Source organism: Palaemon carinicauda, chromosome 17 (genome assembly GCF_036898095.1).
Source record: "Palaemon carinicauda isolate YSFRI2023 chromosome 17, ASM3689809v2, whole genome shotgun sequence".
NCBI classification, from domain to species: Eukaryota; Metazoa; Arthropoda; class Malacostraca; order Decapoda; family Palaemonidae; genus Palaemon; species Palaemon carinicauda.
The window spans coordinates 43,316,306-43,328,805 of NC_090741.1; the positions used below are offsets into that span (position 1 = coordinate 43,316,306).

At 33.7% G+C, this 12,500-nt stretch overlaps 1 protein-coding gene across 1 annotated transcript in view; it reads left to right on the forward strand.

Moving 5' to 3' along the window:
• The window catches only part of LOC137656710 (whirlin-like), a 755,303-nt gene that overhangs the window by 5,771 nt on the left and 737,032 nt on the right, over nt 1–12,500 (forward strand).

The following is a 12,500-nucleotide window of genomic DNA, read 5'->3' on the forward strand; positions in this document are numbered from 1 at the left end:
ATGACATATCTGTTTTGACGTTGTTACTGTTTTTAGAATGATTTATTGTTAATTTGTTCTCATCATTTGTTTATTTCCTTATTTCCTTTCCTCACTGGGTTATTTTTCCCTATTGGAGCCCTTGGGCTTATAGTATCTTGCTCTTCCAATTAGGAACTAGGAACGTTTGAGTAATTGCTTAAACCTCGAAAGGGTGTCACGTAGTAGAAGCAAAATTCCAGGGTAAGAGAAAGAGAGAATGTGTGAGAGAAAGGAAGAATGAATCGGCAATTAATGTTACACAATGTATACTAGAAACGCCTCGAGCTTAATCGTACGTTTGGCAATGAGAGGTCGCGCGGGTAAGAGCTATCTCTCTCTCTCTCTCTCTCTCTCTCTCTCTCTCTCTCTCTCTCTCTCTCTCTCTCTCTCTCTCATGTACGCGCGCGAGAGAGAAAAAGAGAGTAGTGTTCCATTGACGATGGTGGAGTAAACATCTTATCATTTGATGGTGTTGAGTGGAAGCTGTGGGGTTTAGCCGCCTAGATCACATAGTTAGAAGTTGTGTTTTTTAATTTGTGTCTGTCATTATCGCCATTAACCTGATTTAGCTTTGGAGTTCGTTGGATTATTACGTCAAAGTCGCCTTCTGCTGCTCTACTAAATACAGGTAAGCCAAGGAGAGAGAGAGAGAAAGCAGATGATTGAGAGTGAAAAAGGACTGTTTCTGTTTTCCAAAATGGCACGCTGACAATACCGATTATGAATATAATCTCTTTCGTCATGGAAACTGTTCGAATTCTTCAATGTCATCAAATCAGTAATGCTGTTTTATGACAACTTAAATGGTCACCCCCTCTCACTCTCTCTCCATTTTGCCTCAGTCTGGTTCATGTTCAAGTGTCGAAGCTGAAATATATCTGTGCAAAAATACCAAGAGAATGATTTAATTGACATGTTTTGTCATTCTGGTCTATCTCGTCTATTTTAGAGTGTCTATTTTCTCTTGTCTGTGCTTTCCATATTACCTTTCGTATGTTTGTTTCATAGGCCTAATATATTAATCTTTTTTTCTGGATAATTTCAGATGTTTTAGTCCCAGCAAAAGAAAGCATTGACTTTATCATGTTAGGGGGACAGGCTAACATATTTAAAGGTGCTGTGGGAATTAATTTGTAGGTTAAATATAATGTTTTTTTTTTCTTTTAGAAAATGTAGATGCGTTTTCATACTTGTTCTTGTTTCAATCAAGTCTTTTAACTTTTCTTTTCGTTGCTATAATACATATTTTATGTTCATCACCTGATAGGTTTTGTGATTCCACACACATACATACATACATACACACACACGTGTATATATATATATATATATATATATATATATATATATATATATGTATATATATATGAAAACTAAAATAGCATTGTTAAAGTATCCCTGATAAGCATTTAGATGTTTCTGTTATTGGCTTGTGTGTAATCTTACTTAGCCAAAGCTGGTTGAAATAGTTTATGTTTACGGACTTGTAGTATTTAATATGTGTTTATGTATATATATATATATATATATATATATATATATATATACATATACATATATATATATATATATATATATATATATATAAAATTTTAAGCTTCCAATGGGAATAACAGTTTTTCATATTTACCATTTGTGATATCATTATGTCGTAATTTTTTGTTCTATATTATTACTAGTGTACGCGTCCCGTCAAGAATTGGGTCTAAATAAATAAATTATATGTATTAATATATATGTATATATATATATATATATATATATATATATATATATATATATATATATATATATATATATATTGACACATGCCTATACTATCTTCCCCTACCCGAGTGACGGGAAGAGACCGAGTAGTTATACGCCTTACAATGCCGCTGAGCGTGATATATATATATATATATATATATATATATATATATATATATATATATATATATATATATATATATATATATCCAGACACTTGCTTTTATATAAGGGAGATTATCATTTTTGTTGTTGTTTTATGGTTATTTAACCTTTTCCAATTGTATATACAAGATCACCAATTATTTCAAGGTCAGATTTTTTTTTATATCAAACATATACTATGAGATTTATCTCAACTTTATTTCCTTCACAAGGTCATAAGCTCTCTGTGGTGTTTGACATCATATAGTTCTAAGTCATAGGTGGATTTAAATGTCAATTTGGTTATTTACATCTCATTTCCATAGAAATTTAACCCAATTATTTTTTTTCCGGGATACTTATTTTTTGAAAATTTTATTATTCAATGAAAATTAATTTTTGGGTAATTATTGAACACAAAATATTCGTGACCTCAGCGTTTTTACTGGGTCACATATCAAGTTACAAGTTGAAATTTTCTTTTCTGAGTATGAGGAATTTTGGCTATAGAATTTTGGTCATTGGTAGGTACTGTGGGGAGGTTTTTTTTGTCCCCCAAATATTTATGATCTCCATTTATTTTTCCGGATTAGGGGCTATTAGACGAGCAGTTTATATATATATTTCTTAATTTGATGGAACAATTTTTACTAAAATTATTTATAAAGAGCGCACGGACATGAAACTATATTTATGAACTTTTTTAAGTAAAAGAATGAGAGAAAATACGTAAAAAGTTCAAAATTGGAGCAAATGTTTTTATGTTGACCAGGCTGACATGAGTCTTTATTGTTTATATATGACATATCTGTTTTTGACGTTGTTAATAGTTTGTATAGGACATATCTGTTTGGACGCTGTTACTGATTCTAGAATGATATATTGTTAATTTATTCTCATCATTTATTTATTTCCTTATTTCCTTTCCTCACTGGGCTATTTTTCCCTGTTGGAGCCCTTGGGCTTATAGCATCTTGCTTTTCCAACTAGGGTTGTAGCTTGGCTAATAATAATAATAATAATAATCATAATAATAACTTGAGATGGATGAAATAAGAGAAGATTTATTAGATAAATGGCCAAATCAAGGAAATTTTGCTTGAGTTTACAATAGGGAACTCAAACCTTGTCTAAGAAATGTGATAAGATTTAAATGAAAGGAGTTGAACGTCTCCATTTGGGAGGAACCATGATTGACTTAAAGACACGTGGCAAATCAAGTCTTCTACCGCGTTAATAACGATCACAATACATTATAAATAACTTTTTTTATCTTTTTATTAAAAAGTTAAATTACATATTCTTTACAATCACAATATTTACAGTATAATCACATTTAATTGCATTTTTCTATAAACAATTCCATCTAATTTAACAATTTACAACATCACACATCTTGATTTTAATTTTTAGTCACTCAAAAACAATAATTTATATACTTTTTGGTGAACATTTTATTCATTCTTTCTTTATAGATATTTTTCAAAAGCCACCGACCATATTGAAATTTACTCTTAAGAAAGGCATCTGTTTCCTCTTTCGTGTATATCGTTTCTTCCAATAACTGAGCACATTTTGAAATTCGTAAGGGGATGTATTGTGAGAACGCGATTGGCTATGACGTCATCAGGGGGTGGGGCTTATTTCGGCCGGCCTCTTTGCAGCGGTTACAGAACTGTAAATTCAAGTAGCAATCAGTTAAAAACCTCCACGATTTTATTGCATTTAGTGACACAAGCCGTTAACATTTGTACTTGTTGCATGCAGGATTTGTTATGATAAAAATTACGTATTTACTAGGCTTATAGTCACCACCCGTAACTTACAGTGGATTATCATAGTTATTAAATGTTTATCCTACTCAGTCACTGGGAGTTGCAAATAATCATATTGCATCGATTTTATAAATAATTTCTGCTAAAAAGAATCACTTGGAACTTCAATCCAGTACTTGCTATTTCTCGTAGCATGTAGAACTTTTATAACCATACGATTCTTACATAGCCACTAGAAATAAGTGCTTGTAATATTTAGCATTATTTTACACTTGAGAACACTAACAACTGCTTCAGGGTACACTCACGCTCCCTATTTCTTTGTTCCATATCTCAGGTAGTAGGTTGGCCAGGGCACCAACCACCCGTTGAGATACTACCACTAGAAAGTTATTGGGTTCTTTGACTGACCAGCTAGTACTACATTGCATCCTTCTCTGGTCACGGTTCATCTTCCTTTTGCCTACACATACACAGAATAGTCTGGCATATTCTTTACATACAGCATTCTCCTGTCCTCATACACCTGACAACACTGAGATTACCAAACGATTCTTCTTCGCTCAAGGGACTAACAACTCCACCGTAGTTGTTGAGTGGCTACTTTCCTCATGGTAATGGTAGAAGAGACTCTTTAGCTATGATAAGCAGCTCTTCAAGGAGGACACTAAGAAATAAAACCATTGTTCTCTAGTCTTGGGTAGTACCATAGCCTATGTACCATGGCCTTTCGCTGTCTTGGATTAGAGTTCTTTTCTTCATGTTTTTTGAAGTTTTTATATATTTGTTTATTTTTATTGTTACTGATTTATTTGATTGTTAATTACTTCTCATGTAGTTTATTTATTTCCTTATTTCCAAATCTCAGGGAGCTGCTATTTTCCCAGTTGGAGCCCTTGGGCTTATATCATCCGGCTATTCCAACTAGGGTTGTAGCTCGGCAAGTAATAATAATAATAATAATAATAATAATAACTATCACAGGGTTTTATGACAGAAAGTAACATTTTTTTGTAATATTTCCGTAATTATGATTCCAAGCGTATAATATAAAGCCACAAACTGCACATTTAGAATGCCGAACCAATCCAAGCAGCTGCCGCAACATTATAGATAACAGCTACTCGCTTTGCGTCTAAGCGCAGATTGTGGTACCACAGGGTGGCAGTTTTCAAGTATAAATGGGGTTGTACAAATAAACGCTTGCAATTACAGTCAGCTGTACAGGTTACATTTTAAAGCATAGAGAACCACATTGAAATAGTACACGTTGCCAAATATAAACAAAATACATTTACATTATATTGTTAGCCTAACAACCTCACCTTCAAGGACTCGCTGAGGAAGCAGGTTAAACACACACACACACACACACACACACATATATATATATATATATATATATATATATATATATATATATATATATATATAAACAAATGCAGCCGTTTCTAGTGCAACGCAGGACAAATGCCTCAAATATGTTAATTCGGGTCTGAGATTTGGCCAGTTTTCATCACTGCGCTTGGCAGTGCGGATTGGTGATGGTGGGAGATTTTGGTCTGGTCGCTCACAGCAAACCAACTTAGTATGGGTGGCTCGGACTAGTATAGGTTTACTGATCATAGCGATACACAAACCCTTTCACCACGTTTAGGTAGGGGAGAGAGAGAGAGAGAGAGAGAGAGAGAGAGAGAGAGAGAGAGAGAGAGAGAGAGAGAGAGAGAGAGAGAGAGAGAGAGAGACCGTTGCAGTGAATTCGTAGTGTTCTATTGCCGGCTATAACAGCATGGGTTCGTATTACTTAACAACCTGAAATAAGCAGCTTACTCGTTTACAATGTCTAATAGCAACTTCCATCTAAATATTTACACATAAGAATAACTTTTACGAACTACTTATTAAATCCAAGCGCTTGGACTACAGTCTTTGTCTACAGATATCGCAGGCTTCATATACAGTACAGTATACTGTACAAGCGGTGAACTGATATAAGCCTCATGGCACTCGTAGAATCTTCATATAACTAATTTAGCATCTTTAATGAACAGTATCTTAAAGATTTTTTTTCTAAGTTCTTTCATTCTACCTTTATTATTATTATTATTATTATTATTATTATTATTATTATTATTATTATTATTATTATTCTACCATCTTTTGAATACTGTTCTCCTGTCTGGTCTTCACCTGCAGACTCATTTTAAATTGTTGACCAAAACCTTCGGTCTTTCAAATCCATTATTCTTGTTCTAGATATTAATATATGGTTCTGTTAGTTCTTTATGCATGTTGCATATTTTTCATAATTTTGATCATTCTTTTGTATTCAGATTGACCCAAATTGTACTATTCTATTCGTAGTACTAGGCATGCAAATTAATTCTATCAGTCTTGCCTCCTCCATCATAAGTACAATGTTTTAGTCTAGCTATCCTTATTTGACGGTTAAATCTGTTGAAAGTTTAAACTTGTTGCTAATGCTTTTCCGTTGAACAGGCCATAAAGTTCGTTTCGTAGTTGATATAAGGCTGATATAGTTTTTAAGACTACTACTAGGCTACTACTAATAGCAGGATTGATTATTGTCAACCCTGCAAGACTACTAGCCTCACTGAGTCATTGCGCTGACTATCAGCCACGGCGCAAGTCTCTCGCATAGGCCTATCCGTTGCCTGGGGTTCGTCGACCACAAATAATTGCACCTACCGTCTTATTACTACTACTCTTGACTGCTTCTACACAACTCTCTCTCTCTCTCTCTCTCTCTCTCTCTCTCTCTCTCTCTCTCTCTCTCTCTGGTAGTAGCTTGTAGACCAATAACTCGAACGAGAAAAACTGAATAGAATTTGTTTTTACCTCGCCTCAGTCATCGTTAGGTACTCCACACTCCATTCCCCCCTCCCCCTCCTCCAAATATATAATCGTTTCCCCCTTTCCCCCTTCCCCCTCTCTCTACTTATATGTGTAAGGTCTCTCTGGATTATGCAAAGCCTGGCGCTCTGTTTATGATGGTCCTACGGTAGTTCAGTACTTGGAAATAATGTTGGTGCACACCTTTGTCCACGTTGTAGAAATTGTGACCATGGTGTGTTTAATGCTCTCTCTCTCTCTCTCTCTCTCTCTCTCTCTCTCTCTCTCTCTCTCTCTCTCCTCTCTCTCTCTCTCTCTCATACGATTGAACTGATCCACAAAGTTTCAATCAATTATTCTATTCAATTTATTGCTTAATTGATAGTTTTTTGTTTTTGTTATTGGATAACGGTTTATCAATTTTGAACTGTATATCTTTATTGGGTAGCTATAGCTGTTACTTTACCTAGTTTTCTCTAAATGTTGCTAATAGAAATATCGATAGTAGTAGTATTGAATATTGCGTGTAAAGGTTTGGTGAAAAAGTCCATGCCAGCAAAAGATGGATTGATCTAAATGAACAGCACTTCCTTATCTGGAATGTTCTTCCTTCCTTTGTGTTCCTCATTTTGGATAATAACAGCTGGATGTAAATACACATATTGCTGGTGTATGTGTGATGATTGGAGATGCACCAAATGTTGATATATTAGTGAGTATTTGAACATTTACATCATATTTGCAAGATGGCTGCTCTTGTATTTTTTTTCAACTGTAAGTCATATATTTGTGGTTAAACTTATTTTCTCTTTACTATCGAAGTTGCGGTTACAATATTAAGCTAGGCTATTTATAATTTGTTGTCATATTTACGTAAGGTGGATAAAGTCATGCTCAGTGATCGATATTGATTTATAAGTAATGTGGTTACGGACATCCCAAATACCAACTTGTAAATAAGGTGATTGCTGTCACCCCTAAGGCCATTTTATAAGTAAGGTGACCCCTGACACTCTTAATACCGATTTATAAGTAAGGTGATGCGGATACTCGATACCGATTTATAAGTAAGGTGATAGTAGATACTCTCAATACCGTGTTATAAGTATGGTGATAGTGGATACTCTCAATACCGACTTCTAAGTAAGGTGATAGGGGATATTCTCAATACTGAGTTATAAGTATGGTGAAAGCGGATACTCTCAATACCGATTTATATGTAAGGTGAAAGCGGATACTCAATACTGGTTTATAAGTAAGGTCGCAGCGGATACTCTCAATACCGAGTTATAAGGTGATAGCAGACGCTCAATATCGTGTTATAAGAAAGGTGATAGCGGATACTCTTAATACTGGTTTATAAGTTAGGTCGCAGCGGATACTTTCAATACCGAATTATAAGGTGATAGCAGACGCTCAATATCGTGTTATAAGAAAGGTGATAGCGGATACTCTTAATACTGGTTTATAAGTTAGGTCGCAGCGGATACTTTCAATACCGAATTATAAGGTGATAGTAGACACTCAATAGCGAGTTATAAGTAAGGTGATAGCGGATACTCTCAATCCGGATTTATAAGTCAGGTGATAGAGGGCTACCTCAATACAGAGTTATAAATAAGGTGATTTTATAGGTAAGGTGATAGTGGGTACTCAATACCGACTTCTAAGTAAGGTGATAGGGGATACTCTCAATACCGAGTTAGTAAGGTGATAATGAATACTCTCAATACCGACTTCTAAGTAAGGTGATAGGGGATACTCTCAATACCGAGTTAGTAAGGTGATAATGGATACTCTCAATACCGACTTCTAAGTAAGGTGATTGGGGATACTCTCAATACCGAGTTATAAGTAAGGTGATAGTGGATACTCTCAATACAGAGTTATAAGTAAGATGATAGTGGATACTCTCAATACCGATTTATGTGTAAGTGATAGCGGATACTCTCAATTCTGGTTTATAAGTAAGGTCGTAGCAGATACTCTCAATACCGAATTATGAGGTGATAGCAGACACTCAATATCGAGTTATGACTAAGGTGATAGCGGATACTCTTAATACTGGTTTATAAGTAAGGTCATAGCGGATACTCTCCATACCGAATTATAAGGTGATAGCAGACACTCAATACCGAGTTATAAGTAAGGTGATAGCGGATACTCTCAATACTGATTTATAAGTAAGGTCATAGCTAATACTCTCAATACCGATTTATAAGTAAGGTGATAGAGGGCTATCTCAATACTGAGTTATAAATAAGGTGATAGGAGATACTCTCAATCCCTATTTGTAAGTAAGGTGATGGCGTACACTATCAATACCAATTTACAATTAAGGTGATTGCTGACACCCTCAATACCAATTTATAAGTAAGATGATAGTGAGCACTCAATACCGATATAAATTAGTTGATACCAGACACACACGATGCCGATTGATTAGTAAGGTGATAGCGGACACTTTTAATACCGATTTTAATACCGATTTCTAAGTAAGGTGATAGCGGACACTCAATACTGATCTATTAGTAAGGTGATTGCAGACACCCCTAATACCAACTTGTAAATAAGATGATTGCTGTCACCCCAATACTGATTTATAAGTAAGGTGATAGCGGACACAGTAATTACTGACTTATAAGTAAGGTGATATAGACACACTAATTACTGGATTATTTATAAGGTGATAGCGGATACTCATCTATAAGTAAGGTGATTGCAGACACCCTCCATACTGATTGATAATTGATGTGATTGCAGATACCATCAATACCAATTGATAAGTAAGTTGATGACATACACCATTATTACCAACTTATAATCAAAGTGATTGCAGAGAAACTTCACTACCAATTTACATGTAAGGTGTTAAATATTTAATAAAATTTCTTGCTTTTTCGTATATAAATCTTTCATATTTAAGTAAGGTTTTGCCACAAATACCTATTAAAGAGATATAAAAGAGTGGTGTGTATATGCATAATTGTCATCATCATCATCATCTCTTACACGTATTGATGCAAAGGGCCTCGGTTAGATTTCGCCAGTCGTCTCTATCTTGAGCTTTTAATTCAATATTTCTCCAATTATCATCTCCTACTTCGCGTTTCTAGTCCTCAGCCATGTAGGCCTGGGTCTTCCAACTAGTGCCTTGTGAAGCCCAGCTGAACGTTTGATGAACTGATCATGGCATAATTGTTTAAGTTAATGAAAAGCTAATTATTGAACTGATAATGAAATTGTCTTCAAGTTCTCGCGTCCCTGAATTATTCACCTCGAAATTCTTATGAGAATTAAAGTCTCTCTGCAGAACTGAAAATCGACGGGAATGTCCGTAGAGTTTTTCATTATATCGTGTTGGTGTATCGGGTGTGTTTAGAGTACCCATAAAAACTAATGGTTTTGCTTCACAAAGATGTATTAGACGTTGCGTCATCCAGGTGGATTTATTGGAAAAATGCAAACTCCAAGGTTGAATTATTGGTTATGATACTTGCTTTTGCAAAATTGTTTTACAATATCGGTTTCCTGAGGGAGAGTATTAAAAGGAAATTTATTGCTGTTTTTTTTCCATCAATATGTTCGCATTAATAAGGTACTATTCTTGTTATTTTTCTAGCGAAATTAATTGCAGTTATTTCTTTCCATAAAATAGGAACATTTAAGAACTGATTTTACAAGTTTAGTTTGTCAACTAATTTTTAGGGTTCAATCCACACGCATGTATATATATATATATATATAATATATATATATATATATATATATATATATATATATATATATTTACACACACACGCACATATATATATATATATATATATATATATATATATATATATATATATATATATATATGTATATATTTACATATATATTCACACACACACACATATATATATATAAATATATATATATATATATATATATATATATATATATATATATATGTATATATATTTATATATATTTCCATATATATGTATGTACATATATATATATATATGCATGTATATATGTGTATATATATACATACACACACACATATATATATATATATATATATATATATATATATATATATATATATATATATATATATATCATTTCCTGTGACACTCCGCTCTCTCCGTCCCTCGGGTAAGGGAAGAAGAGGGAGTAGTCATAATCTGTCGAGTGAAGTTCGTGTGTGTGCATATCTAAATATTTAGCAGTCATTTTTGATAGGTCGTGTGCACTAGCATATATAGTAGTGCTTATATACACTAGTCAGGGTTACTCATACTAGTTTGGTTTGCTTTGTTCCCTCCCACCATCACCAATCTTCAGTAGCCAATGCGGTGATGAAAATAACCAAACCAAAGGCATTACTTCCTCCTGTTTTGTTAAGTTTTTATAGTTTATGTAGGAGATATTTATTTTAATGTTGTTACTCTTCTTGAAATATTTAATTTTTCCTTGTTTCCTTTCCGCACTGGGCTATTTTCCCTGTTGGAGCCCCTAGGCTTATAGCATCCTGCTTTTCCAACTAGGGCTGTAGCTTAGCAAGTAATAATATATATATATATATATATATATATATATATATATCTTTTATGTCACCATAGCTATTCAAGACTTATTTTAGGGGGATGCAAATGGTTAGAAGCTCAGTGAATGCCTGGGCGGAGTTTTGATATGAAAATGAGTTCTAGATCGATTATTGCTTGGTTGATGTTTACTGGTGATGATGTGCTGATCGAGGGAAGTGAAGAGAAACTGCAGAGACCGGTAAAAGATTTTGAGATTATTTACCCGAAGAGAAATTTAAGAGTGAAGGTGAACAAATTAAAGATCATGAGGGTAAAATGAAAATTGAGAGGTGTAGAAATAAATGTTAATATGGATGATAGGAGATTGGAAATGGTTGATTTTACAAGTGTTTGTGAGTAAAGATAATGGATGATTTAAGGATGAAAGAAATACTTCCCATTTCCAGTAAAGGTTTCAGTTTTATGTTTATTTCAAGATATGTTTACAACTCTATCCTAAAAAGGGCAGTTATTAAGCCTACAAATTTTTAAGAAATGTTTTTAAGTAATAGTAGTAAAATCAGTAGAACTTCAAAAGTTTAAACTTGCATCAAATGTTTTTATGTTGAACAGGCTGACACAATTCCTTTTATAGTTTATATTTGAAAGATCTGTTTTGCTGTTGTTAATGTTTTTAAAATATTTTATCACAATTATTCATTGCTTCTTATATCGTTTGTTTATTTCCTTATTTCCTTATCTCACTGGGCTATTTTTCACTGTTGGAGCCTTTGATCTTATAACATCTTCCTTTTCCAGCTAGGGTTGTAGCTTAGCTAATAATAATAATAATAATAATGATAATAATACGTACATACATATACCAAGGCACTTCCCCCAATTAGGGGGGGTAGCCGACATCAAACTAATGAAACAAAAAAGGGGACCTCTCCTCTCTACGTTCCTCCCAGCCTGACAAGGGACTCAACCGAGTTCGTCTGGTACTGCTAGGGTGCCGCAGCCTACCCTCCCCCTTTATCCACCTCAGATGAAGCTTCATAATAATAATAATAATAATAATTATTATTATTATTATTATTATTATTATAAGAAGAGGAAGAAGATAGTGATCCAATGCTAAAACGGGTATAATCAGAGGACCAGGAGGTGTCACTGATTTGCAGATAATGATAAATTGGTAAAATACTTGAATTTTCCATGAAAGTAAAAAGGCTAATTTTCCAATGAAGTCAAAATAACTGTATTTTCTCCAAGGAAGAGAAAATATTGTGTTTTTCCAAGGATGTCAAAATACTTGAATTTTCCTTGGAAGTAAATAACTTGAATTTTCCATCGACGTAAAAATACTGTGTTTTATCCTAGGAAGTCAAAATGCTTGAATTTTCCTTGGAAGTCAAAATACTTGTATTTTCCAGTAGAAATC